Below are 8617 nucleotides of genomic sequence, written 5' to 3'. Positions count from 1 at the left end.
AAATCAATTGCGAGAAAAAAGGTGCAAGAAAAAAAAAAAAGACGATCCTGAAAAAAAGCCAAAAATGCTTAAAAAACACGTTAGAGCCATTCTGATAACAAAACGGATTACAGTTCAATTCACTGATTTTTGTTATATTAAAGGAAAAATCAATTGCGAGAAAAAAGGTGCAAGAAAAAAAAAAATGACGATCCTGAAAAAAAACCAAAAATGCTTAAAATACACGTTAGAGCCATTCTGATAACAAAACGGATTACAGTTCAATTCACTGATTTTTGTTATAGTAAAGGAAAAATCAATTGCGAGAAAAAAAAGTTGCAAGAAAAAAAAAAATGACGATCCTGAAAAAAAGCCAAAAATGCTTAAAATACACGTTAGAGCCATTCTGATAACGAAACGGATTACAGTTCAATTCACTGATTTTTGTTATATTAAAGGAAAAATCAATTGCGAGAAAAAGGGTGCAAGAAAAAAAAAATGACGATCCTGAAAAAAAGCCAAAAATGCTTAAAATACACGTTAGAGCCATTCTGATAACGAAACGGATTACAGTTCAATTCACTGATTTTTGTTATATTAAAGGAAAAAAAATGACGATCCTGAAAAAAAGCCAAAAATGCTTAAAATACACGTTAGAGCCATTCTGATAACGAAACGGATTACAGTTCAATTCACTGATTTTTGTTATATTAAAGGAAAAATCTTTAAGCATTTTTGGCTTTTTTTCAGGATCGTCATTTTTTTTTTTTTTGCACCTTTTTTCTCGCAATTGATTTTTCCTTTAATATAACAAAAATCAGTGAATTGAACTGTAATCCGTTTCGTTATCAAAATGGCTCTAACGTGTATTTTAAGCATTTTTGGCTTTTTTTCAGGATCGTCATTTTTTTTTTTTTTTCTTCCCCTTTTTTTTCGCAATTTTTTTTTTCTTTTATTTAACAAAAATCAGTGAATTGAACTGTAATCCGTTTCGTTATCAGAATGGCTCTAACGTGTTTTTTAAGCATTTTTGGCTTTTTTTCAGGATCGTCATTTTTTTTTTCTTGCACCTTTTTTCTCGCAATTGATTTTTCCTTTAATATAACAAAAATCAGTGAATAGAACGTGTATTTTAAGCATTTTTGGCTTTTTTTCAGGATCGTCATTTTTTTTTTCTTGCACCTTTTTTCTCGCAATTGATTTTTGCTTTTATGTAACGAAAATCAGTGAATTGAACTGTAATCCGTTTCGTTATCAAAATGGCTCTAACGTGTATTTTAAGCATTTTTGGCTTTTTTCAGGATCGTCATTTTTTTTTCTTGCACCTTTTTTTTCGCAATTGATTTTTCCTTTAATATAACAAAAATCAGTGAATTGAACTGTAATCCTTTAATATAACAAAAATCAGTGAATTGAACTGTAATCCGTTTCGTTATCAGAATGGCTCTAACGTGTATTTTAAGCATTTTTGGCTTTTTTTCAGGATCGTCATTTTTTTTTTCTTGCACCTTTTTTCTCGCAATTGATTTTTCCTTTACTATAACAAAAATCAGTGAATTGAACTGTAATCCGTTTCGTTATCAGAATGGTTCTAACGTGTATTTTAAGCATTTTTGGCTTTTTTTCAGGATCGTCATTTTTTTTTCTTGCACCTTTTTTCTCGCAATTGATTTTTCCTTTACTATAACAAAAATCAGTGAATTGAACTGTAATCCGTTTCGTTATCAGAATGGCTCTAACGTGTATTTTAAGCATTTTTGGTTTTTTTTTCAGGATCGTCTTTTTTTTTTTTTCTTGCACCTTTTTTCTCGCAATTGATTTTTCCTTTACTATAACAAAAATCAGTGAATTGAACTGTAATCCGTTTCGTTATCAGAATGGCTCTAACGTGTATTTTAAGCATTTTTGGCTTTTTTTCAGGATCGTCATTTTTTTTTTTTCTTGCACCTTTTTTCTCGCAATTGATTTTTCCTTTACTATAACAAAAATCAGTGAATTGAACTGTAATCCGTTTCGTTATCAGAATGGCTCTAACGTGTATTTTAAGCATTTTTGGCTTTTTTTCAGGATCGTCATTTTTTTTTTTTCTTGCACCTTTTTTCTCGCAATTGATTTTACCTTTAATATAACAAAAATCAGTGAATTGAACTGTAATCCGTTTCGTTATCAGAATGGCTCTAACGTGTATTTTAAGCATTGTTGGCATTTTTCAGGATCGTCATTTTTTTTTCTCTCACCTTTTTCTCGCAATTGATTTTTCCTTTACTATAACAAAAATCAGTGAATTGAACTGTAATCCGTTTCGTTATCAGAATGGCTCTAACGTGTATTTTAAGCATTTTTGGCTTTTTTTCAGGATCGTCATTTTTTTTTCTTGCACCTTTTTTCTCGCAATTGATTTTTCCTTTACTTAAACAAAAATCAGTGAATTGAACTGTAATCCGTTTCGTTATCATAATGGCTCTAACGTGTATTTTAAGCATTTTTGGCTATTTTTCAGGATCGTCATTTTTTTTTCTTGCACCTTTTTTCCTTTACTATAACAAAAATCAGTGAATTTAACTGTAATCCGTTTCGTTATCAGAATGGCTCTAACGTGTATTTTTTCAGGATCGTCATTTTTTTTTTCTTGCACCTTTTTTCTCGCAATTGATTTTTCCTATACTATAACAAAAATCAGTGAATTGAACTTTAATCAGTTTCGTTATGCTCTAATATAACGTTAATCAGCGTTTTTAGCTATAATCCTTTTCATTATGAGAATAGCTCTAATATATATTTTGGTTTTTTAGGATCGTAAATATTAATTGCATTTTATTCATTCCCTTTTTTCTCGCAATTCCTCTTTGCATTTATATAACGATAAACAGCGCTTTTAACTGTAATCCTTTACGTGATAAGATTTTGTATGTTAAGCATTTTTTTTTTTTTTTTTTTTTTTTTTTAGGGTCGTATATGTTACTTGCATTTTTTCCCCTTTTTCTCTCAATTCCTTTTTGCTCTAATATAACGTTAATCAGCGTTTTTAGCTATAATCCGTTTCATTATCAGAATGGCTTTAATATGTATTTTAAGCCTTTTTTTTTTTTTGAGGATCGTATATATTATATATATATATACATTTTTTCCCCTCTTTTTTCTCACAATTCCTTTTTGCTCTAATATAACTAAATTCAGTGCATTAAATTAAAACCTTTACAATATCAGAATGGCTCTAAGATGCATTTTAAGCATTTTGGGGGGGGGGGGATGGGGGGGGGGGGGGTTGGATCGTATTTGCTTGGCATTTATTTTATCCCCTTTTTTTCTCACCATTCCTCATTGCACTGATATAACGATAAACAGCGCATTTAACTGTAATCCTTTACGTGATCAGAATGGCTTTAATATGTTTTTTAAGCGTTTTTTTTTTTTTTTTTTTTTTTTTTTTGAGGGTCGTATATATTGCTTGCATTTTTTTATTTCCTCTTTTTTCTCTCAATTCCCTTTTGCTCTTCTGAGAAAATCAGCACTTTTGCTGTAATCATTTTACATTATCAGAAGGGCTTACATAAAATTTTAAGTTTTTTTGGGTATTTTTAGGATGTATATATTACTTGCATTCTCTTCCCCCTTTTTAATCTGCGTATTAGCGCTATAATCTTTTCATTATAGAAGTGCCTCTAATATGTATTTTTAAGCATTTTTTTGAGGATATATTATTTACTTGCATATTTTTTTTTTACTTTTTTCTCACAATTCCTTTTTGCTTTCTAGAACGAAAATAGCGCATTTAACTGTAATCCTTTACATTATCAGAATGGCCTCTAATGGCTTTTAAGCATTTTTGGGTATTTTTTTTGGTGTCTGTATATATTAATTGACATTTTTTAAAACATTCCCGTTTTTCTCGTTCCCCCCCTGTTTTCCTCCGCATTTCCTCTTTGCACTGATAGAACAAATTCCTCTTTTCACTGATATACGATAATCAGCTCGTTTAATCAGCGATAATTTTTGTTTTTTTTGGAGGGTTCGTATACTAACTTTGCATATTTTTTTTATTTCCCCTCTTTTTTTCTCTCAACTTCTTTTTTCTCTAATATGACGAAAATCAGCGCATTTAGCTTTAATCCTTTACATTATAGAATGGCTTAATATATGTTATTTTAAGAGCCTTTTTTTGACGATCGTATATTATTTACTTGCATTTTCTTCTCTTCTTTTTTTTCTCACAATCCTTTTTGTGCTCTAATATAACGAAAATCATGCACATTTTAACTCTAACGTGTATTAATTATTTTTTTTCAGGAATCATATATGTTGCATTTTTTTTTCTTGCACCTTTTTTTCTCGCAATTGCTGCTTTCTTTCAATTCCTTATTCTGAATATGTCTAACATCTAATATATATTTCAATATGTACTTTTAATGTGCAATTTTATAGCATTGTTTTCATATATATTGCATTTTTTTTTTCTTGCCAAACATTTTTTCTCGCAATTGCGTTTCCTTTAATATAACAAAAATCTGCGCATTTAACTGTAACTGCCGTTTCATTATCAGAATGGCTCTAACGTGTATTTTCTATTTTATATATCTTTTTTCAGGATCGTATATATCTATTGTATTTTTTTTTTCGTGCACCTTTTTTTTCGCAATTGCTTTTCTTTCAATTTTCTATTCTAATATCTAATATATAATATATATTTGAATATGTATTTTTTAATAATCATTTTAAGAACAAGCAAATTTTTTTTTCAGGGATCGTATATATTATTTGCATATTTTTTCTTGAACCTTTTTTCTCGCAATTGTGTTTTTTTTTTTCCCAATTCCTTTATTCTAATATCTAATATTATAATATATATTTTAATATGCATTTCAATATGTATTTTAAGCCATTTTTTTCAGGATCGTATATATTACTTTTTTTTTCTTGCCACCTTTTCTTCATCGCAATTCCTGTTTTCCTGTTAATAGTAACGAAAATCAGCGCATTTAAACTTGTAATCCATTTCATTATCAGAATGGCTTCTAAACGTGCATTTTTTTTTTTCAGGATCGTATATATTACTTGTGTGACATATTTTTTCTTGCTCCTTTTTTTTTTTCGTAATTGTATTTTTTCAATTCCTTAATTTCTCTAATATCTAAATATCTAATATATATTTTGATATGTATTTTTAATATGCCTTTTAAGCAATTTTTTTCAGGATTGTATATATTGTATTTTTTTTCTTGCACCTTTTTTTCTCGCAATTCCAATTTTCCTTTAATATAACGAAAATCAGCCGCATTTAACTGTAATCCATTTCATTATCAGAACTCGGCCTCGAATCGTGTAATTTTTTTTCAGGATGTATATATTACTTGTGCATTTTTTTTTCTTGTCAAAACCTTTTTTCTCGGAATTGCTTTTTTTTTTTCACTTCCGATTATTCTAATATCTAATATATAATATATATTTTAATATGTATTTTTAATATGCCTTTTAAGCATTTTTTTTTTTTTTTTTTCACCCCCTTTTTTTCCCCCTTTTTTTTTTCCCTTGCAGGATCGTATATATTTTAAAGCATTTTTTTCAGGATGTATATATGGCATTTTTTTTTCTTGTACCTTTTTTTTTTTTTCCCAGGATCGTATATATGGCATTTTTTTTTTCTTGTACCTTTTCTCGCAAATTCCTTTTTTCCTTTCATATAACGAAAATCATCGCGTTTAAACTGTAATCCGTTTTAATTATCAGAATGGCTCTAACGTGTATTTTATTTTATTTTTTTCAGATCGTTTTTAAAAATAAAAAAAAAAAAAAATTTTTTTTCTTGCACCTTTTTTCTTTCAATTGTTTTTTTTTTTCAATTCTTTATTCTAATATTTAATTATATATATATATATATATACATATATATATATATATATATATATAATATATATATATATATATATATATATATATATCAATATGTATTTTTTACTATGTCATTCAATTTTTTTTTTTTTCCTTTTTTTTTTTCAATTCCCGTTATTCTGATATTTAATATATAATATATATTTTTTAAAATATGTATCTTAAGTATTTTTTCTTATTTTTAGAAAGCCGTATATATTGCATTTTTTTCTTGCAACTTTTTTCAAAAACCGCAATTGGCTTTTTTTTTAATTCCAAGAGAAGCTTTATTCTAATATCTAATATATATGTTTAATACAACACACAAAAAAACATAAGAACAAGACAATAAGATACTCTCATAGATCCAGACATGTTTTTTAATATGCATTTTAAAGAAGAGCCTTTTTTTCAGGATCGTAATATTGCATTTTTTTTTTCTTGGCACAAAGATTTTTTCTCGCAAATTTTCCTTTTTTCGCTTTCTAAAGAGACCGCGTCCGTAAACATACGCAATGGCTAATAGATAAGAAGCATGAACCGAAGACAGAAAAAACTCTCAGAGCAAGACAATATAACGAACCACATCAGCGCTTTAGATGTAATATCCGTTTTCGTTAAAGAGAGAACTCAGAGAAAAAACCGGTGCCCCGCCCCCCTCTACAGCATAGTGTATTTTTTTTTTTTTTTTAGAAAGGATTGTATATATTAATTTGCATTTTTTCTTTCATGGCACTCTATTTTCTTAGCTCGAAAGACAATTAAACAAAGAGCGATCTGTTTTCAGATTCCTTTATTCCAATTAATAAAAAAATTCAATATATAATATATATTTAAATTATGTATTTTTGATATGCATTTTAAGTTTATTTATCAGGATCGCATGAAAAAAGCAAGATAGTTACGAATGACTGTAGCGCATATTACTTACAATCTTTTTCCTTGCACCTTTTTCCTCGCAATAAACCTTTTTTCTAAGATTCTTAGTAAGTTCATTGAACTGCACATACGAGCGAGTAGAGAAAACGTTATAACAGAGCGCACATAACTACAGATAATAATGGAGCGCTGCTTTACCAATTCTATTTATGTCTAATATCTAATATATAATATATATTTTTAATATGTATTTTGATATGTATTCTAAGCATTTTTTTTCAGGATCGTATATATTGCATTTTTTTTCTGGCACCTTTTTTCTTGCAATTGCTTTTCTTTCCTTTAAAATAACGAATAATTCAATCAGCGACATTTAACTGTAAATCCGTTTCATTATACAGAATGGTCTAAGGTGTATTTAATGTTTATTTTTTTCAGGATTGTATATATTACTTGTATTTTTTTTTTCTTCCACATTTTTTTCTCGGAATTGCTTTTTTCAATTCCTTTATTCTAATATCAATATCTAATATATAATTTAGTATGTAATTTGAATATGCATTTTAAGCATTTTTTTTCATGCATCCGTATATAATTCATTTTTTTTCTTGGACCTTTGTCTCACAATTCCTTTTTCCTTTGGTATAACGAAAATCAGCGCATTTTAGCTTTAATCCGTTTCATTTTATTTTTTTATATTTTTTTTTCAGTGGATCGTATATTGCGCTTGGACGGCGCCGTCCAAGCGCAATCGCCGATTGATTACGTTTACATAATGGTGCGCCCTGCCTCAAATAAGATCGAAATTGAATGCATGACTTGCAGGAACAGTATCTTGAGGAGGAGGAAGCAATATTGAAACACCAGTGACCCCTGGCAACCACCTTTGGCGACATCGATGTGACGTCGACGTTAGCAGCATGACAAGAAATGTCCATATCAACCAGGAACGATATCAGGCCATTCCAGCATCCACCCTGGGCCTGAAAAAAGAATGAATATAAACATTAATTGCACTTGCCAGATGCCAAACCAGAATCATTCGTCTGCTGCACTTCTATCTGCTCTTCTGCGACGTAAATCAGCGTTGTCGCGCCGCATCGTTATTTTTTAAATGTTTCATTCAATGTTCTGATAATCAATGTAAGGAGTTTTTATTTCAAATGCTGGGATATACAATTTATGTGTTGATGACACTGCAATACGTAATCTCTTGTAAAAGAACATTCGAGTTTTATTGCATAGAGAAGGTTCGGGAGGGTTGTTCCTTAAGCAGCAGTCATCTTTAGGCGCTTAATCGGTTGTTGCACTTTTATTTTTTTTTCAGGTTTTAAAAGATTTTACTGCCTTTTTAGCGTATTTTATTCCCGACATTTCTTTTGTTTACATTCGGGTTTGTTTTTTATTAAACGTTATTTATTTTACCTCTGCGTTGTAAGTGTCATTTTTAATTTTTCACTAATTCGTTTTAAGAACAGTATTTCATTTTTAGTTATTTTACGTGTTTATCTACTTTTACGTTAGTTATATTTAAGATAACTCGAAAGCTCTTGTTATTTAAGAGCAGCCACGTGGGCTTCAGCGGGGTTCCGTTTCCAGCCTTTGTTCAACACGGTTCTTGTTTGTCAGAAATAGCTTTATTCTCTCTCATCGAGTGACCCTGGGCTGGATTTTTCTATCTCGTCCCAAGCAATCAGATAAGGTTATTGGTAGTGTACAGTTGTGAAATTCAGGTCCGAAGAGATGGTGATTATTGCATCAATAATTAACGCTTTAGACAATGAGCCTACTTTTTACTTTATTCGTGACTAAATTCTTCAGAAAACTATATAGTGTGGTGTACATCAATGTACTGCGTCAATTTGCCATATTTCATTTATATTAGTCAAGCTAA

The sequence above is a fragment of the Penaeus japonicus genome, unplaced genomic scaffold, assembly GCF_977035675.1.
Source record: "Penaeus japonicus unplaced genomic scaffold, GWHDUDI00000001_assembly GWHDUDI00000024, whole genome shotgun sequence".
Taxonomy (NCBI): domain Eukaryota; kingdom Metazoa; phylum Arthropoda; class Malacostraca; order Decapoda; family Penaeidae; genus Penaeus; species Penaeus japonicus.
The sequence above is the reverse complement of the archived record's forward strand: the minus strand, read 5'-3'. Positions refer to the sequence as shown.